Source organism: Xenopus laevis, chromosome 9_10S, assembly GCF_017654675.1.
Source record: "Xenopus laevis strain J_2021 chromosome 9_10S, Xenopus_laevis_v10.1, whole genome shotgun sequence".
Lineage (NCBI taxonomy): Eukaryota > Metazoa > Chordata > Amphibia > Anura > Pipidae > Xenopus > Xenopus laevis.
In genome coordinates this window covers 10,055,918-10,069,583 of record NC_054388.1, presented here as the reverse complement: position 1 = coordinate 10,069,583, position 13,666 = coordinate 10,055,918, and the positions used below count along the sequence as shown (strand labels likewise).

General features: G+C 41.3%; 1 long non-coding RNA gene across 1 annotated transcript in view; it reads right to left on the bottom strand.

Annotated features, from left to right (window-relative positions):
• Nucleotides 1-7,357: 7,357 nt before the first annotated feature.
• LOC121398984 overlaps nt 7,358-13,666 on the bottom strand; it is a 31,420-nt gene continuing 25,111 nt past the window's right edge. The window contains exon 3 of the long non-coding RNA XR_005964676.1: nt 7,358-7,440. This is a non-coding gene — a long non-coding RNA (uncharacterized LOC121398984). The remainder of the gene's footprint in view (nt 7,441-13,666) is intronic.

Sequence of the window (13,666 nt, the reverse complement as noted above, 5' to 3'; positions counted from 1 at the left end):
CAATCGCCAGCTCACTGAAGATCCAACGCCTCTCTACAAATCTCCACAGCCCCTCTGATCAGTCTGCGCCAGAGTGATACCCCGCTACCGACTCGCGATAGGCTAGATGCCTGCGCTCGATCTAGATACTCGGCTATCCCCTTCGGCTCCCTGTATTCGTATCGTTAATTGTCGCTGATTGGTGGTTCTCACGTACGATTCTCATGTGCTGCCAAACACACGCTCCCACTTAGACCATCACCGCGCGGCGCAGTTATCACCATCACCGCTTGAATGTTCAACAAAGAATATACACTCGAAAACGAACCACAACAAGTAATACCATCAAATCAAACACGGGCGAATAAAAAAAAAAAAAAAACAAAAAGGCATAAAAACAAAAAAGAACATAAAACAACATCGAAAAAATAAAAAATCAACAAAACAAACTAAAAAAAAAGAAAAAAATTCTCTGCTCTCGATCGACTCTGATCGTGCCATTCAAGATCGGTATCTTAAATATCCATGGAACTCGCATCACTGATCCGCATACATACACTATTATATCTACGTACGATCTCGTCCACCACTCACCCCTCGTAGAACGTCCCGGTACGTAGCCTTCATTTCCGCTTCGCTATACACTCACCCGATCCACTCAGGACCACATAATAATCCCCATCGACCTCACTAAATGCCCATCACACAAACGCTCCACTCCTCTGCAAATCCAGATACCTCTTGACTGTCCTCCGATCCATACAATGCGTCGTCTCTTGCCTCTAGTCCGAACCCAGCATTTGCCAGACTCACCCTTGACACCGATTCATCTTTCAAGCATCACCCCATGCAAACTTCGATCGTATAGCCTGCACTATCACCACTCGGTTAGCATCCATACCAAACTCTTCTACTTCCGGACTACAAGCATCTGCTACTTCTGCATGCCCCCTCACGGCAATCTTTTCCTCTCCTGGCCGCACCTCATCCTCACACCATCAGATCACATCACGTACGACTTCCGTCCCTCTGACCGTATTTTGGATATTTAGTTTTTCTTAGTAATGCCCAACATTAGGTGATCATTTTACACCATCTAATATTCGACACACACACCGTTGTAGTAGTAATACGTGACCTTTATTTTCCCTTTGTATTCATTTAAGCATCTAAATAAAATGCTGTATTGTGCTCAATGTACAAATTTATTGCGTTATTCACAGGTGCCGCTGTGCTTTGCAGGGTAAGAACTCTCTTTCGAACGACAATGGTTTGTCGGTTTATGTGCAAAAGTCCGTGCTGAATAAAAGGAGTTCTTTAAAGGAGACCTTTTGTGTAAAAATAAATAAATAACGTACCAGTGCGTTATACTCTTAGATATAGAATTGTGCTTAAAAAATGTTTCAGGCTGATTTATTCAATATTTCTGCAAAAACGTAATAATCCCTCCCTTTTGCTCCCTGAATTTCCAGGTTGTACAGGTGAGCCGGCGGCACTCCGCTCACTGCACTGTAGAACAGGAACCAATCAGCAGCTAGCAGGACCTGATAGGGAACTGATGCCTGTCTGTGCTTGTGTGACTGCAGGGCTGTGATTGGCTGTCCCCCTCCTACTGTGCTTTTGGCAGTGACCATTAGAACACACCCACCTCTCATTTGAAACGGGCCAGTGAACATCTATAGGGAGCGCTAATCTAATATTTTTAAAGATATCAATTTTAGCACCATGAAGAGCAACACCATGTTACTCGTAATTGCCTACAAGATTAGGGTTTTTTTTCTTTATCCTATATGTCTCCTTTAAAGCATATACATTTTAGAAGAAGCGTTATTAGTGATGAAAGGGATACTGTCGGTGGTATAAACACGTATCCAAACTGTAGGGGATGTTTCCAAATTTTGCAGTTTGGTTTATAATATAAACCTGCCAGATTGATATTTGGTTGATTTTCAGATGGCCATTGATTAGCGTGGCTCATGGGTGGGCCTTGTATGCAGTACAATAAGTTGCCAAGATGGTCTAGTGCAGGGGTCCCCAACCTTTTTAACCAGTGAGCCACATTCAAATGTAAAACGAGTTGGGGAGCAACACAAGCATGAAAAAGTCCCCTGGGGTGCCAAATAAGGGCTGTGATTGGCTATTTGGTAGCCCCTATGTGGACTGGCAGCCTACAAGAGGCTCTCCCTGGCACTATACTTAGTTTTTATGCAATTAAAATTAGCTTTCAAGCTGAAAATTCAAAAATAAGCACCTGCTTTGAGGACACTGCGAGCAACATCCAAAGGGTTGGAGAGCAACATGTTGCTCATGAACTACTGGTTGGGGATCACTGGTCTAGTGGAACCCAACTGGCAGGTTTATCTGCCCATATATTGCAGCCACTCGTATACTGAAATCTACCTGGCTAAAACCAGGTGCCAAACAATGCACAGAAAAACAAAACAATGCAATGGCCAGATGACACAATAGCTGGCAAATCAGACCAGGACGAATCCTTCTGACAGTTTGACTGATTTTCGTAGGACAGTTTGACCATGCTGACTGGCCATCTGTATGTTTAATCCTGTGATCTAGGTGTGCCGAGGATATTGTTCCTGATGGAAAACCTAATGGGTCAGCCAGATTTGAAGAGGGTCCTGATTGTTTGAACATGTGTTATCTCAAATTGATGTTGCTTAAATTGCACATGACTTTCTGATTGGATAAAGACTGTTGCATTTTAATGGTCTCCAGTGCTTGCGGCTGTGCAATTTTTTTTCTCACCAAATGATCTTCATACTACAGGTTGCAGTGTCCTTCTAAAATTGTATGAACGCTTGTGCAGAAATATTGCATGAGATATTGTTCTAGCTCTGATGAGACTCAATGTGTTTGTGTACGAGCACCATGTACAGCTATTGGCTTTTATACAGGCAACATGGAATTAAAAATACGCCACCCACTGACAACTTGGAAATGACTGCTACTAGCCCTTTGTTTCTGTGTACGCTTTATAGGCAAAGTGATCCTCATTGTGTGGTATAAAGCCAGAGTATTGTAAAGAGGGAGAATATCAGTGTTGCTAGGGAAACAAGGGTGGGATTTTTTTTTTTTTTTTTTGCATCTTTGCCCTGAGCCACATTGCCATATGCCAGCAAGCAGGCTTTCCCATTATATTTTGGAAGCCAATGCATTGGGAAGCAATGTCTATGTATCTTCACAGCTGTTCCTTTTCCTATACAATGGATAGGCATCTTTCCAACAGCCTGGGGGCTCGTCTGTCTGCCTCCTGTTTTGAAAATATATACAGTCACAGCCCTCCTTCTTCTTTGCTCCTCACTGGCAAGAAATAATGTCACCTTGATATCACTCTTCAGATTTAACCGTATCCTATTTTCTTTATACCAGGCTGGACCTATTAAGTATTTTGAGTTAATGTCCTCACATCCAGATCATTTGGCCTCTTACAGGGAGATGGGTCCCTCTTGATTATGCTTGTCTATTCTACCCCCACAAACCCTTCTCAATACTTCCATCATTCATGTTTTTGGAAGGCTTGAGAATCCCATTGGTTGAGGAACACACTATTTCTGTTGTCCTCTTCCAACAGGTCTGCATAGATGTATGGTCAGTTTGTTATTGTGAAAGCAGTCAACTTCCTTAACATTGAAATTATTTCTGCTGCCTGGGGATTAAGGGCCCATCTCTGATAAATGTATTAGACCAGTGATCCCCAACCAGTGGCTCATGAGCGTGTTGCTCTCCAACCCCTTGGATGTTGCTCCCAGTGGCCTCAAAGTAGGTGCTTATTTTTGAATTCCATACTTTCCAGGTAAGTTTTGGTTGTATAAAAACCATTTGTACTGCCAAACAGAGGATCCTCTATGGGGCCAGTCCACATAGGGGCTATCAAATGGCCAATCACTGCACTTATTTGACACCGCCAGGAACATTATGCTTGTGTTTGCTCCCTCATTCCTTTTATATCTGAATGTTGCTCAATGGTATGGGACCATGTGATGTTCTCTAAAGCAAATGTCTTCAAAGTGTGAGCTGTCCAATCAGCAGGGCCACTCCTTCCATCAATCCATTTTATTATATGAATAAGTGTTTAAGAAACAAGAATTTACACTAACGATAATTAGACTCCATTACCACTGTGTAGAACCCAACTTAAGCAGTTAAATATATATTTTCTATTTCTTTACCTTCACAAATAAGCTAAAATGTATTTATATTTTTTTTGCCGGAATATGTTGCCATGGTGATCATACCATCTATTTGTCTAAAGTATTGCTGATGGCAGTAAGCTTTATAAGGCCAATTAAATCTCATGAGTGCACACCATGGCTAAATACACTATAGATACTAAGCATGCTCAGAGTCCTTGAAAGGGTTATAATATATATATAATGCTAAGGATGCTGGGAGTCCTTGAAAGGGTTATTTTATATATATATATATATATATATATATATATATATATATATATATATATATATATATATATATAGTCCAATAGAAGATTGCACTCACGGCACACATTTTTCCATAAAAAGTAAAGAACGTTTATTCAATGTCCATAACGACATGTTACGGTCCACACAGGACCGTCACGAAACGCGTCTATATGGACATTGAATAAATGTTCTTTACTTTTTATGGAAAAACGTGTGCCGTGAGTGCAATCTTCTATTGGACTGTATTGTACTTGGTGAGCACCCGGCCTGTGTGAATGGTGAGTGCCGATGTTTATACACTTTATACGTAAAAGTATAAAGTGATAGTGCAGCCTATGTGATACCTATAGTAATAACATCCGGGTTGCAAAGGAAAGCGTGTCATGTCGTTTGTGATATTTTGAGACTTTCTTTCCAAAAATACCAGTAGATGCTTTTGATGTTAGCTTAAAGTTCTCAAGCGCTACTCTGTGTGTTTGGGGGTTTCAGGTGGAACAATATGTCTACTGGAATTGTCTCCAGTTAAAAATAATCCACTGTACAGTAAAGTTGGTTTGACTTCAAAAACATGAACAAGGCTTATTATCCATTACCAGATTTACAGGTATCATCATTTCATGATCCTCAGGATCAGATGTTCTCCAACTCAGCCCAAGCCAAAATAGGCGTTCCTGCTCTTTACACTTGCTCAAATAAGTAGAGCAAGAAATGCCACATAAAAAGGCCACAATGTGGAACCCAACAGTAAAGGAGATTAGCTATTATATGGCTAATGTGCTTGTTGCCTGAATATTGTCTGATTTGCTGATCTTTGCTACTGCTTATGGCAGTGGCACACTGGAAGATTTGTCACCTGCAACAAATCTCAGAAAATGCCTCTTTATTGCCGGAAATAGGAATTGCTGGCAGTATGTCCTAATTTATCGCTAAATAGCCATAAGTTTCCTCTGGAGGCATCTTCAGACTATTTAGCGATCAGTTGGGCAAACCACCAGAGATTTCAATTACTGGCAATGGGAGATTTATTGCCCGCAGTCACGTCTAAAAAAATCACAGGGACAAATCTTCCGGTGGTCCTCTACCCTTAAACAAGCTCATCAGAATAGTTTCCATTTTTCCATCTTGGGCCTCTACCCTTAAAGTTGACCTGTCACCCAGACATAAAAAGCTGTATAATAAAAGTATTTTTCTAATTTAACGTGAAATCCAAATTCTTTTTTTTTATTAAAGCATTCATCGCTTTTGTAAACTCGTTTAAAAATCTCAGCTGTCAATCAAATATTGCCTGCCCCTCCTCTAGGCATAGAGGCGGGGCAAGCAATTACTTTCACTTTCCATTCAGCACTTCCTAGATGTCACTGCTCTCCTCACATTCCCCCAGTTCTCTTAAACATTTGATTGTGTAGCCAGGACATGGGGATGGACATCGGGTCCCCCATTCTGGTGCACAAACAAGATTTTGAGATGATACAAGGCTTGTCTTAATAACAGTGTCCACAAAATGGCTCCTGCCTGCTTGTTATAATTATGAGTTCCCACACTGATGGAAACAAGTTTTATATAATATATACAGTGTAATTAAAGTTAATTTTGCTTGACTGACCTGATAAAATAGGATTTGGAATACTTTATTTGGGTGACGGGTCCACTTTAAACAAGCTCATCAGAACAGTTTCCATTTTTGATCTTGTTAAGGTCTCTTTCCTTGTCTCGGCAATCTAAATGTTATCTGTTTTTCCCCACCTCATATCCAGAGCTGTGTATTTTATACTTCAAGTTAAGTGTTGACTTGCCTTACAAGTAAGTTTAAATACTGATTAGTATTGCGATATCCATATTTAAATCCAGACAAACTCCGACCCCTTCCGAAAATATATTAGTATTCTTTTAAACGGCCCAAAACTGCAAAAAAAATAAAAACTTTGAAAGCACTTTTACGTTACATTGGTCTGTGAGTCTAAAACCCACTTTCAATAAAATATCACACATAGAAACGTCAATAAAAAAATGTATTGAAGGCAGGGGGTCACACTGTAGACTGTTTTCTCCGGACTCAGGTGGAATTTATTTCAACAGAAAGTTAAATTACTGGATGTGCAGTATATATTTGCATTGATTAAAGGGATTTTTATGGTGTCGTTTTTATTTCTAAATTACACTGCAGATGATTCACACTACCATGTAAAATTTCATTCCTAACAACAAGTGTATTTTTTTAGTTTTAATATTGGTGTGTAGGTGCATCTTGGGTTATTTTGCCTGGTCATGTGCTTTCAGAAAGAGCCAGTGCTGCATTATGGACAGACTGTTGTTTCTCCTACTCAATGTAACTGAAGGAGTCGCAGTGGGACATGGATTTTTACTATTGAGTGTTGTTCTTATATGTACTAGGGAGCAGTTATCTGGTTACCTTCCCATTGTTCTGCTGGGGGGAGAAGGGGGATATCACTCCAACTTGTAGCAGTAAAGAGTGACTAAAGTTTATCAGAGCACAAGTCACACGACTGGGGGCACCTGCAAAATTGACAATGTGTCAAGCCCCAGGTCAGATTTCAAAATTAAATATTAAAATATCCGTTTGCTGTTTTAGAAAATGGATTTCAGTGCAGCCATCTGCTGAAGCAGCACTATCAACTGCATTTTGGGGGGGAAAAAACTTGTTTTCCCATGATAGTATCCCTTTAACTGAGGATTAATGGATCTAGAAATTGTCATGTTATATACCTCGCTTCATTAATATTACTTCAAACAAACAAAAAATTTTTACTTAGTGACCTGTTCATAGCGCCTCCTTTTATGGTTTCGTTCTGCTCACAGTTGCAATATTTCACTTTAAAAATAAATAAAGGTTTTCCATATTTTGTGTAAAAAAAAAATTTCAGTCCATTACGCCCTTGGCTCCTTTTGACACGTGGATTATGGATTCACATACATTTTTTGGGATGGATGGAAGTGGTGGGAAAGTAGTCTTCTGTCCTGTACATCTTTGGAAGTTTATAAATAGCTGTTGTGGTCCGGTTTTCTAAAGTAATAAATGAACAGAAATCACTACATATTCTGGTTATTCGCACACAGTCATAGTTTTCAGAAATAAGGGATTCTGACATGAGAAACTGGCAGTTTAGCAGTAGATGAAATAGGGGAATCCAACTTGTCATATCTGAGTAAGATAGAAACCATAAATATGTTACCCAAACTCAGTTGCATGCTTATTACAAAGGCAAAGTTGAGGTCCCCCATTCTACTACAGCCAAAGACATGCCTGCCTCCATCGTAGGATAGTCAACCCACTTCACTAATCATAATGTAGAACCTACACACAAGGCAAGCAGCTCCCAGCAATGCCATTACTTGTTGCAAGAAAATACTGAACTAGGCATGGATTGGGCTAACTGCCAGCTGCACTTATTCTTTTGTCTACTGCTATAGATTGTGACGTCTAAAGATGGCCAAGCACGTAGAGATCCGCTCTTTTGGCGATTTCGCTAAAGGAACAGATCTCTCCCCGATATCCCCACATTGTGGTAGGCGATATTGGGCTGATCCGATCTAGGGCCCAAATATAAACTTGGCCATAGATGCAAAGATCTCATCGTACGATCGGACTTCCCCATCTCCCGACCTGCCACTAACCATTCAGATCAAAGTCTTACCATTCAGATCAAATAAAGTAGTAAAAGAACAGATCAGCCAATGTTCTGCCCCTGACAGCAATCGTACGATATCTATGTCCGACAAAGCTCACACTGAAAATCGTACGATCGGCAATACACGCAGAAATATCGGCAGCCGACAGAAATTTTCTAACCTGTCCGATCGACCGAACTCCGCCGGACGAAAAATGACGGGACTCTCCACACACGGTCCGAAAATCGTTCGAATCCTCGATTCGTATGATCAGATCTTTGCGTCTATGGCCAGCTTATTGCAGCCAGGGCGGTTGGATCGGTGGACCACATCAATGAAGAGATCCAACGGGATATTTAACCCTGTGACCGTCATCTGGCCGACTTTCGGGCAGATATCCCCACACGGCCCAATAAGCTGCCGACTCGGTCTGTGGGCAGCTTTTATCTGCCCCTGTATGGCCAACTAAAGGCATTAGCTCATTCATTGCACCCCTTTTGTCCTCTTTTCCTTTACTCTATTCCCTCCTTCTGTTTTTGGCTTTTCCTTTCCTCTAGTCTTTCTTTTATACGAGTTACCTTGGGTATAACGGCCTGAAAAGTTGTGAGTAGCAAAGGAAAAGCACAAACTCGTTCGCTATGTGCCAAAGTTAAGACTTGTCTCCTTCCTGTAAAGCTTGCAATATAAAGAAGGCCATACATACCTTTGACACTTAGGGGATTTTTGTGTAATTCCTTACAGTAAACTTTGTTGAAAAATAAAATTCCCCTGTGATGTAGTCGTTATCAAGACATGAATCAATGCAAATTACACACAAGTATCAGATCAAGCACAATCGGCACTTTAAGTTGAAGGTACAGGTATCTCAGACCTTTATCAGTTTAATCATCCTTCTGTCAATGACACGGCTTTATCTAAGGCGTATGGGTGGATATGAGTATAAAGCTGGCCATAGATGTTGAGATTTTTAAAAGATCAGATCCTGATCGTGAGACCACGATCTTCTCAGAACGATCGTACGAATTTACCATCAACTAAAAAGACCAATTTACCAGGAAAACAAAGGGGAGCTGCCTGCTTGGCCCTGCAAACATAGATACATTGCACTGGGACCGACAATGATTTTTAGACCTGGCCAATCAATTTCCTTACAGATGTCGGACGAAAAATCGGAAGATGTACGATCGTTCGAATACCACTAACCGCACGATAATTTTGAAGGATTGGTCGGGCTTCCCTAAAATCGGTCGTTCGGCAAGAAGAATCATCGCGTCTATGGGGAGCTTTAGTGAGAACCTCGAGGCAAAAAGATAAGGAGAATATACTGTAATTCTGTCATTTAGGGGATGTCCAACCTGCAAAACTCTTAACTGTTGTTTCAAAACCTCCAGCATCTCCCAGTGAAAAATAATTTAGTAGGTAAGGGACCCGGAAATCTGTTCTGCTCCGAATTATTAACTGCACCGGCCCCGGGTTATACCAGCGAGCACCACGGATCGCTCCTCTTCCGGCTTCTTCCTTCTTTATGCACATTAGAGCAAAAAGCCGAACTTTAACTAAAGGGTCAGCTTTTTCATTCTACTGCGCATGTGTCAGGAAATTTGAAGAAAGAAGAAGCCGGAGGAAGAGGAAGAAGAGGATCACTCTGTGGTGCTCGCTGGAATAACTGCTGAAACCAGCCCGGGGTTTCAGGTAAGTCAATACAATCACTTGGGGTGCCTAACATTTGGCACCCCCAAGTGCTAAACGACTTTCCTTCTACTTTAAAGTGAATTACACACCCCATTCCCATGTCTTGTTTGTTTTCAGTGTCGTGTCTGGATGGTAGGCTTGAGGCATGTTTAAATAGATATGTAGCACCTCACAAAGCACTAAACTATTCATTCCATTAGTTGATGAACAACTCTCTTCTCTACTCAGAGTCAAGGTGGCCGTACACTATAAGATCCGCTCGTTTGGCAAGGTCGCCAAAAGAGCAGATCTTAGCCCGATATGCCCACTAACGGCTGGGCGATATTGGATGAATCCGAACGTTCAGCCCTGGGGCCAAACGATTGGATTACAATACTATGAATGGGCTCCGATGGGTCACGGGACCGCATTAACTAGCCGATGCGGTATCTTGCTGATTTTTGGCCTGATATCGATCGAGAGGACCCGTCAGGAGCACACACACTGGCAGATAAGCTGTCGAATCGGTCTAAAGGACCGATATCGGCAAATCTGCCCGTGTATGGCCAAGTGGCAAAACTACTAGCCCCAAGGGGGGTTGCTGTCCCCTGGCTTTTGAGCTTACTGCTCCAACTCAAACACACAGCACTATGGTCTAATGATGTGCACTGCAGCAGCAGAACTTTTCTTTGGAATCTGAATGGTATAAAAATATCAAGTTTTCTAGGGTATATAGGTCAATGTTCAAAATTAATTTCATACAGGATTGTCCTTTTTGGGCATGTTTGCCTTTTCTTTAGTAAAAGTGACATGCATGCATTTCTCCTATGAGACGTGCCAGCAAAAATAAAAACTCAATCGCCTTGTTTTGCTGTGGCACCTTCCTGCAGTGTAACCATATTTAGCAGGCCATACTGCTTTCTGCATTATTCATGCCTTCTGCTGCCAGCCGGCCCGATTAATTGGTGCCCACATGCTACTAAATGGGAAGAATATGCCGGCCTCTGGGGCGTAACCCAAACCAGCTGTGAATTGATGTGTTTTCTGATCACTGCTGACGACCACTGCAATCTTAATGTGATAACTGGCAAGTGCCAGGGAAGGACCAATCCCTGCGGCCGTACAGCTATGGCTCCTGAAATGACTTATTTTTCACTGGGGATGTTATATTGTTTTTGTCCTCGCTGTCTCCTGAAAGAATAATGTCTGGCTCATGGCGATCTAACAGATATAACCCAAATAGACTACTGGACTATTTTTATAGTTTATATTTTTGCAATTTCCAAAAGCTTGTAGCCATATCGTTCATAGGCCATGCTAGTTGCTCTGTTGGGCACTAGAATTGGCAAACTTAGTCTGTGTCTGAAGATAAGTCTTCTTATGTACAATGACCAAAACATCACACAAAGCCTCATGCCAGGCTCTACATTCTTGTAATTATTCAAGGAGCACCAGGCTTCTTCTTCTTCTGAGGAAGTGGCGTGAAGCCACGAAACGTATCAACCGTGGAGTTTGTTACACTACTGCGAATATTTGATTGGTTTTAATGGATTCAACAAAATGAAGATTTTATGACCCGAAGTTGCCTGGTGCTCCGTGAAAAATTAAAAGTTACAGCTACATTGCCGGTAAATTTGTAATACCGGCCTTGATTGGTGTTTTACCGGCTAGGCCGGTAAAATACCGGCCGGGTGGCAACACTAGGGGCAGCTGGGAAACTGACAATATGTCTAGCCCCATGTCAGATTTCAAAATTAAATATAAAAAAATCTGTTGAAAAATGGATTTCAGTTCAGAATTCTGCTGGAGCAGCACTATTAACTGGTGTGTTTTGAGAGAAAAAAAAACATGTTTTGCCATGACAGTATCCCTTTAAAGGGCCAGTGTATGATAAATCTCAAAAATCGAATTTCAATTTTTTTTGAAAAAATTCGACCTTTGATGTGTCTGCCCCATGGTGTGCTTTATGTGTGCCATTGGCTGTAGGGTTCCAATCCCTTGCAATATTGACCAAGTCTTTAGCTTGCAACTGGGACTACTGAATCTGGCTGTATATGATAATATAGATTCTTCTATAAATTTACATTTTGTAACCATAAAGATCTTGGTGTGCACTAGCACCTTACTGTAGGCTGCACCCCTGCCTTCCTAACGGGAACAAAGGAAATACTGTTAGTGGGGAGCCAATCAAGTGGCTGCATTGATATAAAAGAGCAATTAAAGCTATGAAATAGTGCCAGGGTGGAGATATGGTGCTGTATTCATCGGTCGCAGCTTCTAGTGCTGCATTGGAAAGCCCCAACACCAGGAGCAGCTAGACTTGCAGTGCTGGGGGATGGGAGGCTCATTAAGCTGCAGAGACTCATGGCGACTCCTACAGGCGGAATTTTAGTGGGTGCACTGCACAGAGCGCTCTGCAGATGGGAAAAACCACTAGACACACACCCACAGCAACTGCAATTTGCAGACACCAGGGAGCGGAGAAAGAAAAACCCCTTCCAGACTCAGGAACTCACTACCCCTGACTGCTCAGCAAACTCACATTTTCCAGACAGAATATTTTCCATGTGTTGAGCAGCACAGACCAGTGTTATAATTATTATGTGCTCTATTATTATTGCACTAATTGTGTAGTTCACCTTTAAATGCTTTTTTTAATATAAATTATTGCAGTTGGTCTTCATTTTTTTTTTTTTTTTAATTATTTGAAATTTCAGCAGCTATCTGGTTGGTAGGTTCTACATTACCATAGCAACCGGGCAGTGGTTTGAATCAGAGACTAGATGGCCTGAATAGAAAGCTGAATAATAATAAAAAAATAAAACATAGTCCCGCAGAAAAATAGGAATTTGGCTGCAGGAGCCAGTGATCCCCATTTAAAGATGGGAAGAGGCAAAGTAACAAGGAAAAATAATCAGAAATTATACAAAATATACATTTCTAAAACATACTGAAGGTTAAAAGCAAATATAAAAACTTTAAGAAAAAGTTGTTCATCTACAAGTCCCAGGGTATTATCAATAGATAAAGCATGCTGGGAGCTGTAGTCCAGAGCAACTAAACCATAGTATGATGTCCCTCCTCCTAGTATTGTATGATGGTATAATGTCATGTAATCAAAAGCAGCAAAAAGAGATCACTGATATGACTGATAAGGTGCTGGTAAGCAGCATTCTCATTGGCCAGCTCTCTTGCATCAGTAATTAGGTTTTGGGCCTCTGCTCTAAAGAAACGTGGGACAGTTATATGAAGGGTTTAGATCCCCTTTAAACTCCCTTAGGAGGCCTCTACAGTACAGGGAATGATAAGTCATTGGGTCAGGCACAGAAGTAGAGGGAAAAGATCACATATGTTTTCTAAAACTGTTACACATTTCGCAATATATATATATATATATATAATTTCTTTTCATATTCTGTTACTGACACTTACCAAGGTTTGTGAATTCCAAAAAAAATGATTTACTTGTGTTTTGAAAGGGGTGTATCTTTTTTGCTTGAATAGGTATGTGTAATCAAAGTGTCCCTTTCTCTGTTTATAACAGAGCATTCTGTCCCAGTGGCTGCGCAGATCCTATCTGATCCCCATTGTAAGCAGCAGTCCTGTCCTGCTTTATGGCAGCTGAGATTCTAGCTATCTGTATAACAGAGCATTCTGTCCCAGTGGCTGCAAAGATCCTATCTGATCCCCATTGTAAGCAGCAGTCCTGTCCTGCTTTATGGAAGCTGAGATTCTAGCTATCTGTATAACAGAACATTCTGTCCCAGTGGCTGCACAGATCCTATCTGATCCCCATTGTAAGCAGCAGTCCTGTCCTGCTTTATGGCGGCTGAGATTCTTGCTATCTGTATAACAGAACATTCTGTCCCAGTGGCTGCACAGATCCAATCTGATCCCCATTGTAAGCAGCAGTCATGTCCTGCTTTATGGCTGAGATTCTAGCTATCTGT